Raw genomic sequence first — 21,441 nt, forward strand, 5'->3', positions numbered from 1 at the left:
TTTATTTGCAGTTTATATTTAGGACATGTCTTATTGACTGTTTATTTTTTAAAGTAGTAAATGTCTGGAATTGGATATTACTTTAAGGAATTTAAAGAATGTTAAATAACTTTTCTTTAGTTTTTGGTTTTATTACAGTCATTTGAAAAGACATCTGAAGAAAGAAAAAAAATGACTTAATGTACCTTTGCAATTCTGTTCGATTATGTTTATACTATTAAGGTTAACTAACCTGTTAAGTTGTAGTGGCCACCATGAACTTTCAAGTTTATTTTGTCAAGATCTGGGAGTCTTTAATTACAAAAGATGCTAAAAGTTTGGAAACAATTGGAGTTTAATCTAAAATGCTGTCTTCCCTAATGGAGAATGCTTTCCTTTGAAATTGTTAATGTTACGACAGGTTTTGTTGTTTAAAATCCTAAGGATACCAAAAAGAATTGGGGAAAAAAAAAGTTTAAAATGGAGTTTCGTTCTTTTTCAATCAAGAAAATTTTTTTCTAAAAGATATGTAAAGTGACACATCTGAGAATGTTTGTCTCCGTCCCCTTGGGGACAAGCCAAAAAAATAATTCTGCTGCAGTTTGGACATTATTATATTTAAAATTTCTAAACTGACATATAATTGGGCAAATTAACCCATTGGGCTCAGGGGCAGAGCCACAATGGATTCTTTATGTTTTTTTAAGCAGTTGCCAAGGTCACATGAGAACTGAGGCCACAGCAAGAGATCCAGCAGCTTTAAGAATTGAACAACCTAACTGCAGACAACAAATGTCATAACATCTTTATCTATGAGACGAAGTGCTTGAGAAGGAGAGATAGTTGCAAGCATTTCTGTCTTTAATGTAAAAAAAACATATAATACCACCAAGTCTGGGCATACGAAACTGGAATCGATAACAAAATTAAATTGATATGAGTGGTTATTTAAAGTACTCAAAAGGAAATTTATCTGATATTTAAGAGGAGAATCAAAGTTTTAGAAAACAAAACAAAAATATAGTCTAGGTGGTTCCTAAGTATGAAAAAAGCAAAGTTCTTTTGGGGAGATATTAAATGGAACAGTAATACAGCCTATCACTCCAGCAACACTGTTATTTGAATTTGGAATAATTTGAGATGTCGAAAGTCCAGTGTAATTTCGCAAGTTACTTTTAAGAAATTAAAATGTCATCTAAGATACAGAAATAAAACAAATAAAATAAGGTAATACCTGAAATCAAATGGAAATGTTTGATTTCTGTTTTAAAGAATTATGACTGGACAGTTTCTCCAGGGCTTATGAATGAAATAGATTTATAATGAATGGGAATTGGCAATTAGATCTGGCTGAAGCAGGAGCTAATTAGAATTCAAACCATTTAGCCCAGAACATTCCAATGAAAGTCAGGAAAGTGTAGATGAGACTGGTACTTTGATAGTTTTCTCTTGGAGATATGTATATCCTTGCCTATTAGCCTGTAAAGAGAACTACATTTGAAAATCTAGCCATGCCCCGAGACATCAGGACCCTGCAGGGGGAGCCAACTCAAACATCTCAGACAGACACTCCCAGCAACCCCGACATTTTAATCTTTTGATAAGATCACCTGAGAGTTGAAAATGTGTGGCATGATACTGTGATACTGGTGTAAGTATGCAGATGTGTTTTGATACATGTAGAACAACTAAACTAATGACAGGTATGTAATAGCAGGTAATGAGGAAATAGGACCCACGAGAGAATCGGTGAAGGAGATGTGCAGATAACTGCATGAGCTGAGGCAGCAGGTTATATAGAAATGGACATGAAAGAGAAACAGGCAAAGGTGCCTGTTGTGGGAGGCAAAGTAATGGTAAAAGTAATGCCTGAGAAAACCGGGATTTGTGCCGAGGTAGATAGGGCCTCACGTGGAAATCGTGAACAGTGACACCTGTGCCTGTGTAGACATTAGAGGGAAGAGTCACTGGAAACACTGGACGCAGCTGAAACATGTAACTGACTGATTTTTGTTTTGCAGAATTTAATCATGGCTTACCAGAGATGACTGCAAAGGCCATTGTATCTTACAGAAAGGTATTCACTATATTGATACTCCTGGGATTGGGGATCGGTGAAGGCTTGGCCCACCAAACAACCATCATATTCTACTCCACAGAGGAATGGACAGGGGACTTACTTGGTGGCCTCGGGGAGGTAACTGTAAACATCACAGAGGAGGCCGTCCATCAGGCTCTGGATTGGGCCTGCTTCCAATTCCGGAACTTAACGCAAGTATGTATCATTCTCTCCGACCCAGTACAATGGGTTGAGGGAGTTTGTTGGCCTCTTGTACCGGACTGCTTAACAATCAGATGTAATCCCACGCATAAAGACAAGGCTTTTGAACCAGAGCATAACATGGAAGGGTCTACCGATGTAACGGACATGGTCCATGGTTTATTTGCCCAAAGCCACCCCATCTCTCAACCACACCTCTTGCCACAACAGTGACAACCGATTTAAAAACGAGACACTGACACCAAGGATAGAAGTAATGGACCGGCAACCCCCCCCCCCACCCCCCCCCGCCACCTTGTCTGACACTAAACCCTGGGCCAGAGAATGGGGTAGTGTTCGAAAAAACTAATTAGACTTTGTATGATAATGTACACCATGAGCTGGTACCCGCTGTCCTACACATTTCTGACAATAAATTACATCAGTGCCAGCGGGCAACCAAGGGGAGTACCCCCCACTCAGTGGAGATACCGACAAAAAGGTAATCTATTGAAAGATGCTGCCACGTTATTTAACATGGAACCTTAAATCATAAATTCGATTGACTTGGCTTCAGTGGACCAAAAGGTCCGGATGCTAAGCACCCAATATAAAGTAATCCCCAAACAGGGACAGAAGATCCAGAGCAGACAGCTTGATCCAGGTCAAATTGTAACATGGACAATTCAGGATTTGGTTGTTGTACTTGAGAGTCATGCATGGACCATTAACAAACTAATTGGCGAGGGTAGTAATATCTCAGAGTTTATGGTTAGGAACAATGTTTGCAGCACTTATGGATCTTGAATGCTTGAGCAGACTCGGGAGAGCATGAGGCAGGTCTACGAGAGCAAAGTTCCCCTGTGGATATGAAACACACACCTAACTTATCAGGTCACCCGAACCAGGACCTACTAGTTCCAGCTCAGTGGTTTAACACGTGTATATAAAACTGATGAAAGATGTCTATAACAGCCTATTGATAGGTTTGGTCTTGGCAATTCCAGTGATGCCAGAATCAATACACAATAAAACTCGATACGAAGTAGAGATCATTGAGGTAATAAGGGAAGATTATTACATAAAATATAATAATATACCGCTATATGCCCTAGAATTAGAGGGAAAGGTAAGTACTACTTTAGATAGGTGTAGTACAGGAGTCTCTGCTGTAGTGTGTCCACATCCAATATATGTGACCGAGAAGGCCTAATGTGGGTTTAACGTAACAGTCAATTGTACAATGGAAGCTATGCAGGCAGTAATGAAACCGACCCACATTGCTTATGCGGGAAAAGGGAGAGATTGTCTGACTATGACACAACAAGAATATCAGTACAGATGCAACTGATCCTGTCCGATAACTAATCACATGGTGTGCCTATACCCACAGGTACCAGCGAGAGTGGGCAAGGTAGAGCTGGTGGAACTATATTATAGGGAAACTGTCAGCCTGCAGGTGACAGAGAGCATAAAAAAAACTCACGCAGTACTTAAGAAAGGTCTCATACTCTATCCCACCATTGCCCACACACCTCACAGCCATCCGTGAGGGGTTACAAGAGGTAGATAGGTTGCATTATGCATTACAACAACAAACTAAAGCTCTGGATGAATGGGGGCGAACAGATTGATAATACCACATGGTGGGAGGATCTGTGGAATTGGGGTTGGAACATGCAGATACTACCTCCACCCCCACCACCCCCCCCCCCCCCACCGGTTCAGGATCATCTCCTACGTCTTGGTTATTGCCCAAGTAGTGATAGTTGTATATTTGATGTGCGCTTAATCCACAGGGTCAGGAGGACACACAAGGAGAAGCCAGTAATATGGGAACATGGGAACTAGAAGATTAGGAAAGTAGGTTGTGAGCCATTACTACAGGGCTGATCCATACAGGCGGTGTAGTCAATTGCCTTTGCAACCCTAAGCTCGATACCTGGCCAGTATCAAAGAGTGGCAGAGAGCAAAGAGAGTTGAGCACATCACTGCTCAGGTCTGTTAGCCATCTTGGGCTGAGAAAGGGCCAAAAGGGGGGACTGATGGGGTTAAGTAGAAACAAGTTGAGTTTTAGAAAAAAGCACCTCAGCAGAATTTAACAGTCAGGTTGAGAAAAGAAACAAACAAGCTGCTAGGGTAAAGGACAAGATTAGGGAGTGAAAGATGGAGCAGAGACCGTGAGGCCACTATTTTCATGGAAGGTTGGTGTAGTAGGAAACAAAGAGATAAAAGACAGACAGTTGACAACAATTTGGAGCCATCTGGTATGTGTATTGATAAGGCTGAGAATGTGTGCTCATCAGAACGCATAATCAATCACCATTGTTTTAATTAAAGTTTATGGTCAATCATATTAATCATATTAATGGTTGAACTCACTGTATGATAAGAACAGTATATACATTTGTGTTCCTAAATGTGAAGTTAGAGTATTACCTAGAAATACCCGAGGTGGTATCTCTCCCTGCGTACGCTTCAACAAATCGATTGAACCTGCACCTGAGTCTCCTGGTGTGGTGGTTGAGTTGTCCCACAACAACATGCACATACTCAGGTTTGGAGATCGATTGGAATGATGGATAGCTGCCGATCAGCCTTACTTCTTGCTGTTGTGCTTGATGGTGCAGTTTCGAATCCCACAGAACTAAGCACATTAGATGTACATCAGATACATGCAACGACGAGACGCATACTTGAGTGGACCATAGCGGTGCAAAGAACTTGCTTTCGAAGGACTGAAGGCGCTCTTCAGTAGTTTCCAGACATACAGAGAATTGATGTCCTATGCTGTTCCCCGCAAATGGTGTGATGTCTGAATATCTGGACGTGATGTACTGTTTTGACATGAAAATCGGAACATAGGAGCAGCACTGGACATTTTAGACCATCGAACATGTTCCATCATTGAAAGAGATCATGGCTGATCTATGACTAAAGTCCAAATGCTCGACTTTGTTCAGAATCCCTTAATAGCTTTGGATAACAATAAGCTATCAACATCCCGCTTAAAATCAACAATTGATCGAGAATCAAACTTTTAGACGAGAGATGTAATCTTCTACCATCTTTTGTGGGTAGGAGTGTTTCCTTATTTCATTTCTAAAATGTCTGGCCTTAATTTTCGACTATGCCCCCTAGTTATAGAAAACCCAACGAATGGAAATATTTCATTTCTATCTACCTTATTTGTTCCCTTTCATATCTTCCCAAATTTTCCTTTTGCACTGATATGCAGAGCTTCCCCATCATTGGGTATCTGAAAGGGTATGAATTGGAGCCTTAAATATTTATGCATTTTAAGGGGTTAGATGGTGGGATAGAAAGACACCTATTCAAATTTTCAGAAGACTCAATGATGGGTAGCATTGTAAGCCGTGCAGATGGAAGCATAACAGTAGAAAGAAATAAAAGCAAAATACTGCGGATGCTGGAAATCTGAAACAAAAACAAGAAATGCTGGAATCACTCAGCAGGTCTGGCAGCATCAGTGGAAAGAGAAGCAGAGTTAACGTTTCGGGTCAGTGACCCTTCGTAGAAAGTAGAAAGAAATCTTGATAGTTTACATACATGGGCAGAAATGTGGCAAATATGTTTCATAATCGGCTAATGTGAGATCATCCATGCTGGGCCTAAAATGAATAGAACAGGGTACTTCCTAATTGGTGCCAAACTAGAAACATTCGATGTCCAGATATATTTCTGGCTCCAGGTACATAGATCATTAAAAATATCATGAGCAGGTAGAAAAAAAATCGAAAATGCCGAATGGGATGCTGACCTTTATATCTAGGCAACTAGAATACAAGGAGGTAGAAGTCATGCTTCAGCTATACACAACCCTGGTTTGATTACATCTGGAATGCTGTGAGCAGTTATGTGGTGTGTGTGGGGGGGGGGGGGGGGGGGGGGGTGGGGGTGGTGGTAGTGTGGCCAATATTAACCAGAATCATGCATGGACCCAAAGACTAAATTATCCAAAGAGGAAATAAAAGACAAAGCTGCATTCCCTGGAATTGAGGAAGGTTAACAGTGATTCATTCAGAACCATCTTCTGCCACAAGTACTGAGTGGATGATCCATCTCTGTCTCCTTCTGAGGTCCCCATCAGGACAGAGGGCAGGCTTCAGCCAATCCAACTCACTCCACATGATAACAAGAAGGGGCTGGAGACACTAGATACTGCTATGGGTCCTGATGGCATCTCGGCTGTAGTACTGAACACTATCTGAAACCTAGCAAAGATGTTCCTGTACAGCTGCAGCACTGGAATCCACCAAACAATGTGAAAAAAATGCCCAGGTATTTCCTACCCACGAAATCAAGACAAACCAAATCCAGCCAATTACTGCCCCATCAATCTACTTGCGATCATCAGCAATAACCTGCACACTGAAGCTTAGTTCGGGTTCCGCCTGGGTGACTCAGATCCTGACCTCATTGCAGCCTTGGTACAAACATGGACAAACGAGCTGAACTCAAGAGATGAGGTGAGAGTGATTGCCCTGGATATCAAAGCAGCATTTGACAGAGTTTGGCATCAAGGGCCCGCACTAAACTGAAGTCAATGAGAATCAAGGAGAAAATTCTCCACTGGTGGGAGTCATAGTTAGAACAAAGGAAGATAGTTGTGATTGTTGAAAGCTAATCATCTTAGACCAAGGACATTGCTGCAGGAGTTCTTCAAAGTATTGTTCTAGGCCCAGCCATCTTCTGCTGCTTCATCAATAACCTTACCTGCATCATAAGCTCAGAAGTGGCCACAACCTGATTACAGTGTGCAGTTCTGGTCATCTCTTTACAGAAATGATGTAATTGCACCAGAGAGGGTACAGAGGAGATTTTCGAGGATGTTGCCAGGACTCAAAAAAATGCAGCTATGAGGAAAGATTGGATAGGCTGGGGTTGTTCTCCTTGAAACAGAGAAGACTGAGGGCAGATCTGATTGAAATGTACATAATTTTGAGGGGCCTGGATAGAGTGGAAGTGAAGTGTCTATTCACCTTAGCAGAGGGGTCAGTGACGAAGGGCCATACATTTAAAGTGACTGGTAGAAAGACTAGAGGGGAGATGAGGAAAACAAATTTCACCCAGAGGGTGGCGGAGGTCTGGAATACACTGCATGAAAGAGTAGTTCAGGCAGAAACACTTAATTCATTCAAAAAGATTCTGGATATGCACCTCAAGTGCCATAATCTACACGGCAACAGACCCCCCAAAAGCTGGAAGGTGGGATTAGAATAGGTGGATCATTTATCGGCCGGCACAGACATGACAGTCCAAGTGGCATCTTTCTGTGCCTGAAGCTTTCTATAATTCTATGATTCTAAGTGGGAATGTTCGCTGATGATTGTACAATATTCAGTACCATTTGTAACTCCTCACTTAGTGAAGACATCCGTGTACATATATGACAACAACTGGACAACATTCAGTCTTGGGTAGATAAGTGGTAAGCCACATTCGCGCCACACGAGTGCCAGGCAATGGCAATCTCCTATAGGGGAGAATCTAACCATCTCCCCTTCACATTAAATGGCATTACCATAGCTGAATCCCCTACTATCAACGATCTGGGGGTTACCATTGACTCCAAACTGAACTGGAGTTGTCACATTAAATATTGTGGCTACAAGAGCAGGTCAGAGACAGGAAATTCTGAAGTAACTAATCCAAATCCTCACTCCTCAATGCCTGTCCGCCATCTGCAAAGCACAAGTCAAGAATGTGAATGAATACTCTACACTTGCCTGGATCAGTGCAACTCCAACAACAGTGACAGCATCCAAGATAATGCAGCCTGCTTGAATGGCACACCATTTACCACATTCACTCCCTGCAACACACAGTGGTAGCACTGTGTATCATATACAAGATTCATTGTAGATGGACAATGCCTCCTTCGCTAGCATCTTCCATACCCACGACTTTTTCCACGTAGAAGGAGACAGGGAACAACACCACCTGCAATTTTCCTCCAAGTTACACACCATCCTGACTTGGAAATTTAGCACCATTCCTTCACTGTCGCTGAATCAAAATGCTGGAACTCCCTCCCTAACAGCACCATAACTGTATACGCACCAGATGGACTGTAGCAGTTCAAGAAAGCAGTTCACCACCAAGAGCAATTAGGGATGGGCAACTAATTGCGGCCTTGCTACCGAGATCCAAATCTCATGTAAGGAAACAAATAAACTCATTGCATATTCCCAATTAGAGTTACTGCCCATTATTCTTAATTTGTCCCATGTCACTGTGCTAATTTCCGAACCAGATCAATATCTTTTTGTTCAATTCCATGAGTTTGAATGTCACCTATTGGGGCATGTTTCAATAACATTCTTGAAGTCCATGCTAATAATGTCCATAGTGCATCGCCTGTCCAGAAGTTCCATCACATTGTCAGCGAAACACTGCAGTTTTTCCACATATGATCTGTGCTTTACAATTCTATGCTGGCTTTCTCGGTTCAGCTGAAAATTTTCAAGGTGTTCAGTCAACCTATCCTTAATTATAGAATCTAGCAATTTCTGACATCAGCTGTTCGACCAAATGGTCTACAAGTCCTTGGATTCCCTCTGCCACATTTGTTAAATGATTGAGAGTTATGTGCAATGTTATAATCTAAAGGAATGGTTCTCCAGTCACGATATGTTGCAGAGATTATAGTTAGGGTATCTCTAATGTTCTCCGTTACTTCCTTTGAATCTCTTGGATTGAAACCATCTGGTCCTGGGGAGTTGCCACACTTTAGCGCTTTAGTTTCATCATTATTGTTATTTTGTTTACATTGATTTTGGTGTGTGCCTGCCCTAATTCAATATTAGTTTCCTTTGGATTTCAAGCATGATGTCCCCTTTCTCTACTGTAAATACAATAATTCGGCATGTCTGCCATTTTCTTATTTAAATTGACAGTATCACCGTTGTCAGTTTTGAAGGGCCCAAATTAACCCCAATCAAACTATTATTCCTAATTTAATTGTAAGACAAAATGATTGTTTTGATTTTGATAGACATGCAGCTTTTCTTTCATACTCCTTTGTTTTAGGCTACTGTTTGTTTCGACACATTTGGCGGTTCTTTGTGTTTTTTTCCCCCATTGGTCAGGATCTGTTAATTTTTTGCATTTTTTTGCTTACTTTTTCTTCTCGTTTCATGTTTTCTCTGTTCTATTTCGTTGTCCACTGTTGTCTTTTTGGCAAATAGTGCTCTTGCTCCTTAGGGGTATGCATTGTTTCTTTATCACCTTAAATTCTGTCTTGAACAAGTCCCACGGATCTCCTGTAGTTTTACCTATTAATACATTCATTCAATCGACAGTGGACAGTCTCGGTCTCATCCCATTGAAGATAGCCTTACCTGAATCCAGAATATTCATAGCCATTTCGGGTTTATCTCTATTGAGCACAAAGTTGAAGAAAATCGTGCTATAATCACCATTAGTTAAATGTTCATGCATCGTCAGGCCGGTAAACAAACTTGGCTTATTAAACATACCTAAATCTAATTTGGCATGGCATCATGTTGACTCTAGCCATAGTTACTGCAGGAAACTATCCCGGACGTACTTATGAAATTCACTGATTTCCTGGAAGGTGACAGTCTATTTGTGCCTATCTACATTGAAATTGTAACCCATCATTAAAATCAGTGCGTTTGTGACATGGTTGTCTAACCTCTGCAATTATGCATTCTACCACTTCCCCGCTGCTACCAGGGGGCCAGTGAACAACTCCCAATACGATATTGATTTTTTTTCTATTTCTTAAGTTTGCCCATAAAATCTCCCCTACCTGCTGTACATCCTCTCGTACCATAAGAATTATTTTTCTTGAAAAGTAGCACTTTCAACAAATGTTCAATTGAGGTCAGAAGTATAGAAATAGATGATTTAGTCACAGATATGGCAGAGGTAAATCACATTCAGACCCCACGCCTTGTTTAAAAAGTAGGTGGAGCCTGCCAAAATTTGTTTATCAATGCCAACCCTGTCACCCTGGTTAGATTCTGATGGGATCACTTGTTAGCAATGCTACAAAGGTTTAATTATTTAAATATGTATTACAATCCATGCACTGTAATGCAAAAGAAGAAAACTGGATGAACTACCCAGCACCGAATTAGGCACTGGGCAAGGACACAATTTGCCCAATCGAGCCTGCAAAGTCCTCTTCACAATAATCAGGGAACTTGTGTGCCGAAATTGGAAGAGCTGCCCCGCAGTCTTGTCAAGCAAAAGCCCGACATAGGTATCTTCACTGAATCATACCTTATATTCAATGCCCCCGACTCCTCCATTACCATCCCTAGGTATATCCTGTCCCACTATCAGGACGAACCACCAGAGGTAGCAGCACAGTGGATGCGAGACAGAGTCACCCTAAAAATACTCCACGTCGACTCTGGAGCCCATAAAGTCTCATGGCATTTGGCCACTTATGGGTAAGGAAACGTATTGATGATACCTACTTGCAGTCTTTGCTGAGCTGATGAAGCAGTTCTCCATGTGGAAAACCACTTAGAAGGCATTCTAAAGGTAGCATCAACTCAGAATTTATTCTGGGTGGGGGATTTCAATGTCCCTAATATATATTGGCACGGTAGCTGGCCATGTACTGAAGCGTGTAGCTGCCAGTCTGAACCTACAACAAGTTGGGACAGAACTAACAGGAGAGGGAGAACAGTAATACTTGATCTCACCCTCAACAAGCTACCATCACCAGATGCATCCATCCACAAAGGTATTGTAGGAGTGACCACAGAATTCCTGAGACTGAGGGTTCGCCCTGCTTCATTGAAGCGTGCTGGAGAGCATGCAAACAGGAGCACCAGGTATACCTAAAATGAGGCTTCAACCTAGTGAAACTATAACACAGGGCGCCAAGGATGCTAAACAGCAGAAACTACATTTAATAGGCAGAGCTAAGCAATCTCACAACCAACGGATGAGATATTACTTTTGCAGTCCTGACACATCCAGTGATTACTGGTGGTGGCCAGTGTCATGATACTGTTTTTTTTGTTGGGTGGAAATATGCAATGTGTCTTTAAGACAGCAAAGGATCAGTACTGTCTTAAGAACAAGCAAGCCTCAGGAGTTACTGAGAAGGTGCATTTGGGTTGTCATTAGATAAAAACATACAGAGAGGGAACCAACCAGTTTTGGAAGGTGCCACCAGGTTGCCTTGGATTCAGCCATTGAGGATGATATAGAATGTTGTGATTAACTTTTAAACTGGCTTTTTGTTGAGAAAGACTGTTCTAACAGACACACTCAGCTGGGCCGGCATGAACTGAAAAGAGATCTCGATTAATTTAAACAAAATGATTATCGACAACGCAGCTGGCAGCCGACGTTGTCAGACTGCACCAACCTGCGCACATGCACAGATTGGCTCCGACTCTTTGCGCATGCGCTGCGTCCCGCACGGCCAGGACTAGTTGGCGCATGCGCATTTACGTCATGGAGTAAAGCGTGCCCAGAGCGGGTGTAGGGGAAGCAGGGCGAGGGCAGGTGTGGGAGAAGCAGCGAGAGCGTGGCTGAAGACCTTGGTGGTGGCGACGGGTGCGTTCTCCTCCTCCCCACACCTACCACCACCGCCCCCCGCCACCCCGGCCCGCTCGGCCCCCGCACTCCCCCACCCCCGCCCTCTCCCCGCCCGCCCGCTCCCCCCACTCACTCCCCCCACCCCCGGCCCGCCCCCTCGCTCCCCGGCCACCCGCTTGCTCTCTCCATCCTGCCATTGTGTTTTGCCATGAGTTTAAGTTACCTTGGTGTGATTATTTGTGCAGCGCCATCTTTAGTCCTGACAGCTGCTGACGTCGCAGATTGTGACGTTTTTGTGGCACTGCCTGCATTTGCGCAAGTGCCACTGAAGCGCCATCTAGTGGTGCACTTGTCAGCAAACGCAGCCTAATTTAAACTGAAGGAGGAGCATTTGAACGTTTTTTTACCCCACAAAATTGTAAAGCCAGATTAACTCTCTTGAAAGTGGTTGCGAGTTGTTGATCTGCTGTGGTCATTGCTGGAAGAAAGTGAAGTTTAAAGCTTCAAATGTCAGACTGTTTTCCTTTCCTCATCGGTCCCTGGAAAATTGTGATTGTACTTTAATCAGAGGATTGTTCATTGGGGAGTGCAAATTTGCAAGGACACTTTTTTTCTCTATTTTAAAAATGTTTTTATTTTAGTTGTGTTTTAGCATCTACTTTCTCTAATAAGCAGTTAATTTGTTGATCTAAAAACACCTGATTTGGTTCACCTCATTTGGGGGTTAATAGATGGTTAAATTCGGCTGTGGCTTCCTATAATGTGGAAAGTTTAAAGTGATATGTTAGATTATCTGTGGACTGACGGGACTGAATTGACAGTGCATTGCTCCCACCGCATTCAGAATCATATATTTTGATTGGGGGTTTTTGTCTTGAGCGGTCATGCCATAACATATTAATATTAAATGCACCTTCTCCTTTGTTATCTCTTGCTCCACCCCCACCTCACTTGCTTATAACCTATGACATTTTTAATATTTGTCAGTTCCGAAGAAGGGTCACTGACCCGAAACGTTAACTCTGCTTCTCTTTCTACAGTTGCTGCCAGACCTGCTGAGTGGTTCCAGCATTTCCTGTTTTTATTTTATATTAATTGGGGGCTCGTCTGGGATCGAATCATATTTTAATTAAGCGTCTCATGTCTGGGACCAGAATCAAACTCATTTGGAGGGCTCATATTTGGGATCATATTTCTACCTCATCTCTGGGATAACATTTAAATTGTGTCTCACATTTGGGATCATATTAATTGGAAACTCGATTATTGGGTTCCAAATCTAATGGCAGTTACAAAGAAAATATAAAAGAACCAGGTCTCTTGTCTTATAAGGTACAGTCTATACCTTTGTAATGGCATTTAATGGTTGCAGCAGAGTTTATTTTGATGTGTGATAACTTTCACTAATAACAAATTAAAATAATTGGCAGCGAAAAAGGGGTTAAAATTGAAATTAGGTGCCAAACAAAACAAAGAAAATTGACATAATAGCTGAACTCTGGAATTAGAGGAGGAAGACAAAAATGAAGGGGAATACAAGGAATAAGAAAGTAGTAGGTCAGAGAGTGATGCAGTGGCATTGGATAGGATTCAGTTCGAAATAAAAGAAAAAGTTGAATTAGAAAAAGAAATAGCAATAGCAATAAGAAAACTCGAATTGCAAACACAGGAAAGGGAGAAAGAGAGCATTTCGGAGGGAAAGTGAAAAAGAAGGGAGGGAACTTAAGTTAAAAGAGATGGAACCAAGACAAAAGGGCACTCTTAAATCCAGGGAAAATTTGGGTCAGGAAGAATCTGAATTTAGCACAAGACCTCGCGAAAAGTTGTTTAAATTTATACAAGCTCTTTCAACGTTCGAGGAAAGGGATGTAGAGGCATTTTTCACATCGTTTGAAAAAAATAGCCAACCAGACGAAATGGCCGAAAGAAGCTGGATACAGCCTACACAGACCAGGTTGGTAGGCAGAGCTCATGAGATTTATGCCATGCTTTCTGAAGAGACTTTTACAGATTAGGAGATGGAAAAAAAGGCTATTCTGGCTGCGTATGAGTTAGTCCCCGAAGCTTACTGTCAGAAGTTTAGGAACATACGGAGATTGGCTAGGCAGACATATTTAGAATTTGAGAGGGTGAAAGAAATTAATTTTGACCTTTGGATATGGGCATTAAAGATAGAAGCCACATGTGAGAGCCTTCGAGAATTGATTCTCTTAGAAGAATTTTAAAATTCAATTTCTTCAGTAGTGAGAAGTCTTATAGATGACCTGAATGTTTTGAAAGCTCGGCAAGCAGCAGGAATTGCTGATGATTTTGAGCTTGTGAATAAGCCAACCTATTTTTTCTGTTACCCTCACAAACCCGAATAGGATTGAAAGTGAGAGAGTGAAATGAAGGAAAGTAACCGGGGACAAGAAGGAACAGTTGGGAATGCCCCAGAATAACGTCCTTAGGTCAGAAAGGAAGGTGCTGAGCGTAGAAGTGAGGTTCGGAAGCCAAAGTGTTATCAGTGCCACAAAAAGGGTCATCTTCATTCAGAGTGCAGGAAATTGCGAGGTAAACCCATTGGACATGTTGAGATACGCAAAGCCAGTGCAGAGGAAAAGACAGACTGAAAGTGTAGCAAGTGTGGAATACAGGGAAGGTTGGCTGTCTGGATACAGAATTGGCTGGCCCATAGAAGACAGAGGGTGGTAGTAGATGGAAAGTACTCAACCTGGAGCTCGGTGACCAGTGGTGTTCTGTAGGGATCTGTTCTGGACCTCTGCTCTTTGTGATTTTTATAAATGACTTGGATGAGGAAGTGGAGGGCTGGGTTAGCAAGTTTGTTGATGACACGAAGGTTGCTGGAGTTGTGGATAGTGTGGAAGGCTGTTGTAGGTTGCAACAGGACATTGACAGGATGCAGAGCTGGGCTGAGAAGTGGCAGATGGAGTTCGACCTGGAAAAGTGTGAAGTGATTCATTTTGGAAGGTCGAATTTGAATGTGGAATACAGGCTTAAAGACAGGATTCTTGGTAGTGTGGAGGAACAGAGGGACCTTGGGGTCCATGTCCATAGATCGCTCAAAGTTGCCACCCAAGTTGATATGGTTGTTAAGAAGGCGTATGGTGTGTTGGCTTTCATTAACAGGGGAATTGAGTTTAAGAGCCGCGAGGTTATGCTGCAGCTCTATAAAGCCCTGGTTAGACCACACTTGGAATATTGTGTTCAGTTCTGGTCGCCTCATTATAGGAAGGATGTGGAAGCTGTAGAGAGGGTGCAGAGGAGATTTACCAGGATGCTGCCTAGACTGGAGGGCATGTCTTACGAGGAAAGGTTGAGGGAGATAGGGTTTTTCTCATTGGAGCCAAGAAGGATGAGAGTTGACTTGATAGAGGGGTACAAGATGATGAGAGGCATAGACAGAGTGGATAGCCAGAGACTTTTTCCCAGGGCGGAAAGGGCTATCACTAGGGGGCATAATTTTAAGGTGATTGGAGGCAGGTTTCGGGGAGATGTCAGAGGTAGGTTCTTTACACAGAGAGTGGTGGGTGTGTGGAATGCACTGCCAGCGGTGGTAGTAGAAGCAAATACATTAGGGACATTTATTTTTTAACCATGTACCTGTTTTTTCCCATGTAGACAGAGCTCCTCATTATGTCGCTATTAACACTCTGTCTGGACTAATACTTTTTCTTTCACAACAAGCATTAACACACTCTTTGCTTTTGTCCCAGGAGAGCTTTGTTATTTAATATCTCCTGCCCTCTGCCCCATCACGCACTTCCACTTTCCCCCACATCCCCTTCATTTGTTTAAAACCTAATTCATTTCCAACCTATGCCAGTTCTCATGAAAGGTCACAGATATGAAACATTAACTCTACTTCTCCCTCCACAGATGCTGCCTGACCTGCTGAGTATTGCCAGCACTTTCTGTTTTTATTTTTGAAAAGGAAGAGTAGTACTTAAACAAAGAATGAATTATTGATCTTATTGACTTGCGGAGCAGGCTCGAGGGGCTGAATGGTCTACTTTTGTTCCCCATTCGTATGTTTGTCTGTTCGGGGGGGGGGAGGTTTGGTCGGGAGGATTCAATTAAAGGGAAGTTTGAAAAGTCGAAAAGTAACGAGAGGGCAGAGGTTCAGGGTAGTGAATGGGGCATACATTAATCAGAGTGTGACAGTAAGCGACAGAGAATGTAAGCATAATAGTACAGCAGAGATTAGAACCAGTAGGTAAAAATGGCAAAAACGTCAAAGATCAAGACTCTTTATCTGAATGCACGTAGCATTTGTAACAAGATAGATGAGCTGACGGCACAAATAGAAATAAATGAATAGGATTTGATAGCTATCATGGTAAAGTGGTTGCAGGATGACCAGGCCTGGAAACTCAATGTTCAAGGATCTTCGATGTTCCAGAAGAATAGGGAGAAAGTAAAAGGAGGTGGGGTAACTTTGTTATTAAAGGAAGGGATCAGTGCAGTTGTGAGTAATGATATAGGTGTAATAGCTCGTGATGTAGAATCATTTTGGGTGGAAATAAGGAATAGCAAGGAGAAACTAATTTTGGGTGGGAGTGGTCTATAGGCCTCTGAGGAGTTTCCTCTTTGTAGGACAAAGGATTAATCAGGAAATAATGGAGGTGAGTAAGAAGGGCACTACAATTATGATGGGTGATTTTAATCTGCATATAGACTGATTCAAGGTTAACATGGAAGTCGAATTTGTAGAGTGCATCAGGGATTGTTTCTTAGAACAATACATTGCAGAACCTACTCGGGAACAGGCTATTTTATATCTGGTAATGTGTAATGAAGTAGGATTAATAAGAGATCTCGTAGTTAAGGATCCTCTGGGGGAAGTGATCATAACATGGTAGAATTTCGAATTCAGTTTGAGGGAGAGCAACTCTGGTCTCAACCCAGTGTCTTCAACTTAAACAAGGGCAATTACAGAGGTATGAAGAAAGAGTTGTCTAAAGTGGGCTGGGAAAATAGACTACAAGGAAAGTCAGTAGATGAGCAGGAGCATACTTTTAAGCAGATATTTTATAACACGAAGCAAACATTAATTGCAGTCAGAAGCCAGGACTCGATGAGAATGATGAACCACCTGTGGATAACAAAGGAAGTTAAGGAGAGTATCAAATCGAAAACAAAGGTGTACAAAGCGGAAAAAGCTAATGGTAGACCAGATGATTGTTTTTTTTTTAGGAACCAGCAGTGGATGACTAAAAAACTAATAACGATGGAGAAAATTGATTGCGAGAGTACATTGGCATGAAAACAAATAGTAGGAGCTTCTATGGGCATTTGAAAAGGAAGAGAGTAGCTAAAGTAAGCATGGGACCCTTAGAGGATGAGACTTGGGAATTAATAACAGTGAACAGGGAAATAGCAGATACTTTAAACCAATTGTTTTGCATTGGTCTTCACAGTGGAGGACACTATAAACATCTCAACAATAACAGAGGAGCAAGGTGTAAATGGGAGGGAGGAACTTGTAAGTATCTCTATCAAGAGGGAAAAGGTGTTTGACAAACTGATGAGATGAAAAGCAGAAAAGTCGCCAGGACCTGATGGCCTGCATCCAAGGATATTAAAAGAAGTGGCTGCAGGGATAGTGGAGGCATTGGGAGTAATACACCAAAATTCAGTGGATTCTGGTAGGGTACCAGTGGATTGGAAAATCGCTAATGTGATGCCCCTATTCAAGAAAGGAGGGAGACAGAAAGCGGGAACCTATAGACCAGTTGCTTAACATCTGTCATTGGGAAAATGCGAGAGTCCATTATTCAGGAAGAAATAACAGGACATTTAGAAACAAAAATAATGCAATCAGATGGAGTCAACATGGATTTATGAAGGGGAAATCATGTTTAACAAACTTGTTAGAATTCTTTGAGGATATAACAAGAAGAGTGGAAAAGGGGAACCAGTTGATGTAGTGTATTTGGATTTTCAGAAGGCTTTCAATAAGCTGCCACATAAAAGGTTATTGTACAAAATAAAAGCTCAGGGTTTTGGGGTAACCTGTTGGCATGGATTGAGGATTGACTAACATACAGAAGGCAGAGAGTCGGGATTAATGGGTCTTTTTCAGGTTGGAAAGCCGTAGCTAGCGGTGTGCCACAAGGATCGGTCCTAGGGCCTCAACTGTTTTCTATCTATATTAATGACTTGGAGGAAGGACAGAGTGTAGTGTATCCAAATTTGCGGACAGTACAAAAATAGGTGGGAAGGCATGTTGTGACGTGGACACAAATAATCTACAAAGGGAAATAGATAGGTTAAGTGAGTGGGCAAATACTTGGCAGATGGTGTTCAATGTGGGAAAGTGTGAGGTCATCCACTTTGGTAGGAAGAATATAAAGGCAAATTTTGTTTCGACAGAGAAAGATGACAAAATACTGCAATACATGAAAGACAAAATTTTAGCATGCAGGTGCAGCAAATAAAAATGGAATTTTGGCCTTTATTGCTAGGGGGTTAGTGTTTAAAAATAGGGAAGTTTTGTTACAACTGTACAGGGTGTTGGTGAGGCCACACCTGGAGTACTGTGTACAGTTTTGGTCCCCATATTTAAGGAAGGATATACTAGCATTGGAGGCAGTTCAGAAAAGGTTCACTCGGTTGATTCCTGGGATGAAGGGGATGTCTTATCAAGAATGGCTAAACAGGTTAGACCTTTACTGATTGGAGTTTAGAAGAATGAGAGGTGATCTTATTGAATCATATAAGATTCTAAGGGGGCTTGACAGGGTAGATGTTGAGAATATGTTTCCACTAGTGGGGGGATCTCAAACTAGTGGACATAGTCACAGAATAAGGGGTCACACATTTAAAACTGAGATGTGAAGGAATTTCTTCTCTCAGATGGTGGTGAATCTCTGGAAGTCTCTACCTCAGAGAGATGTGGAGGCTGGGTCACCAACTGTATTTGAGGAAGATGTAGACAGATTTTTGAAATCTCGGGGAGTTGAGGGTTATGCGGAGCAGGCCTCAAAGAGGAGTTGAGGCCTGGGACAGTTCAGCCATGTTCTTATTTAATGGCAGGGCAGGCTTGAGGGGCTGAATGGCCTACTACTGATAATATTTCTTATGTTCTAATGTTCTTACAATGAGATCACCTCTCATTCTTCTATACTCCTGAGAGTATAGGTCCAATTTGTTTTGTCTTTCATCATAGGACAGGCCTCTCTTCCTAGGAATCAGTCCAGTGAGTCTTCGATGTATCACCTCCAGTGATGCAACAATATCCTTTCTCAAATGTGAAGATCAAAACTGCACACAACTCTCCACATTGTTTCTCACCAAAACAATTGTAGCAATATTTCTTTATTATTGTATTTCAATCCCCTTGTTGTAAAGGCCAACGCACCTTCTCAATTGGTTGCTGGGCCTGCATTCCACCTTTGTGTTTTCCTTGTATAAGTCTCTCTGAGCAACAACATAAGCAAGATGTTTTAAAATATTTTACATTTCTGTTTTTACTACCAAAGCGAATAACCTCACATTTCCCCACTTTATGCTCAATCTGCCACCTTGTGTCCATTCACGTAACCTGCCTATACCTCTTTGCATCCTCTTTACGTCCTCCTCACAGCCTGCATTTCCATCCACCTCTGTATCGTCAGCAAACTAAAATAAATTACTCTTGGTCTCTTCCTCTAAGTCATTAATATAGATTGTAAATAGCTGAGGCCGCAGCACCTACGCTTGCAGCACTTCACTAGTTACAGTCTACCATCTAGAAAATGCCATGTTTATGCCTACTGTCTGCCTCCTTTCTGTTAACCAAGCATCTATCCATACTACCCATATTACCTTCAACTCCATGGGCCCTTATCATGTGTACTAACATTTTGTGTGGCATTCTACAGAATACATTTTGGAAATCCAAGTATACTACATCTACTAGTCCCGTCTTATTTACCCTACTAACTACTTCGCCAAAAAAAAAGTGGATGAATTTGTCAAGCACGATTTCCCTTTCGTAAAACAATGTTGATATTGCATGATCATATTGTGATTTTCAAAGTGCATTGTAAACACTTAATAATAGATTCCCGCAATTTTCCGATGGCTGATGTCAGGGGAGCTGGCCTGTTGTTGGCTGTTTTCTCTTTCCCTCCTTGCTGAATTGCCATGTTACATCTGCTAACTTACAATCTGCTGGAATCGTTATGGAATCCAGGGAATTTTGGAAAATCGTAACCAGTGCATCCAATACCTCTGCAGCTACCCCTTTTAGAACCCTTGGTTGTAGGCCATCCTTTCCTGAGGATTTGTCACCTTTTAGCCCATCGAATTTCTGCAAAACCTCTCTGCTGATATTAGTTACCTTAAGCTCTTCACTCTTATTAGCCCCTTGGTTACTCAATATGTCTGGAATGTAAATTGTGCCTTCCACTGTGAAGGCAACACAATATATTCAACATCGCTGCTATTTCCTTGTTCCCCACTTGGCTCTCCCTCTAAGGTATCATGATTTATTTTAGCTACTCTCCATTGTATATATTTATAAAAACTCTTACAATTGGTTTTATATTCCTCGCTAGTTTAATTTCGTGTTCTATGTTTCCCTTTATTATCAACTACATGGTCGTCCTTTCCCAGTTTGTAAAACACTCTCAATCCTCAGGCTTAGTACTATTCATTGCAACATTATAATACTTTTCTTTTGGGAAAAAAAACAGTAATCTTAATTTCCTTCATAAGACACGGATAGATTTTTCTTGCTGAGCTTCTCTTTTGTTGTTAATGGACTGTATTTTTTTGAAGAATTTGTATTATTTCTTAATTTTTCCCACCGTTTACTTAACACCCGACCTTTTGAATATAATAACACATCTTGGATGAAAGGAATGATATTGTGCATCCACAAGTAACAATACATTGCTGATGCTGTGAAATCAAAACAACAGAATTGTATTTTATCTTACATTTGTAATACTGCTGAAGTTTTGTTTTAATGTTTCCCAGTGTCTTAGATCCATCAGCACACAAGTCATGTCTTTTCTGTCCTTCTGCGAGTATAAATCAGTCAGCTTGTGAACAAAGCAACAATATTGTACAAGGAATATCCCTACTCAGGGATATAAGAAGATAGGATTTTTAGTAAGCAATTTAGCCTCTCTTGACCATCAGGATTCCATTGTTAGAGTCATAGAGTGATACAGCACTGAAACAGGCCCTTCAGCCCATTGAGTCTGTGCTGACCAACAACCACCCATTTATCCTAATCCTACATTAATCCCATAATTCCTATTACATCCCCACCATTCCCCAACCATCTACCTACACTAGGGCAATTTACAACGGCCAATTTATCTATCAACCTGCAAGTCTTCAGTTGTGGGAGGAAACCATAGAAATCTATGCAGTCACAAGGAAAGCTTGCAAGCTCCACACAGGCAGCACCCCGAACTGAACCCATGTCATTAGAAGTGTGAGACTGCAGTGCTAACCACTACGCCACTGTGCCACATGCAACGTGGTTGATCTGTGACATACCTCCTGACATTCCACTTTGCTCCATGTCCCTTAATTGCCTGGAATAGCAAAAAGCAATCAATTTCCAATTTAAAATGAACAGTTAATATGGCATCAATTGCAGATTATGGAAGAGAGTTCCAAAATGTTATCAGAATTTGCACGTCATCGTG

The sequence above is a fragment of the Heterodontus francisci genome, chromosome 17, assembly GCF_036365525.1.
Source record: "Heterodontus francisci isolate sHetFra1 chromosome 17, sHetFra1.hap1, whole genome shotgun sequence".
Classification (NCBI taxonomy): domain Eukaryota; kingdom Metazoa; phylum Chordata; class Chondrichthyes; order Heterodontiformes; family Heterodontidae; genus Heterodontus; species Heterodontus francisci.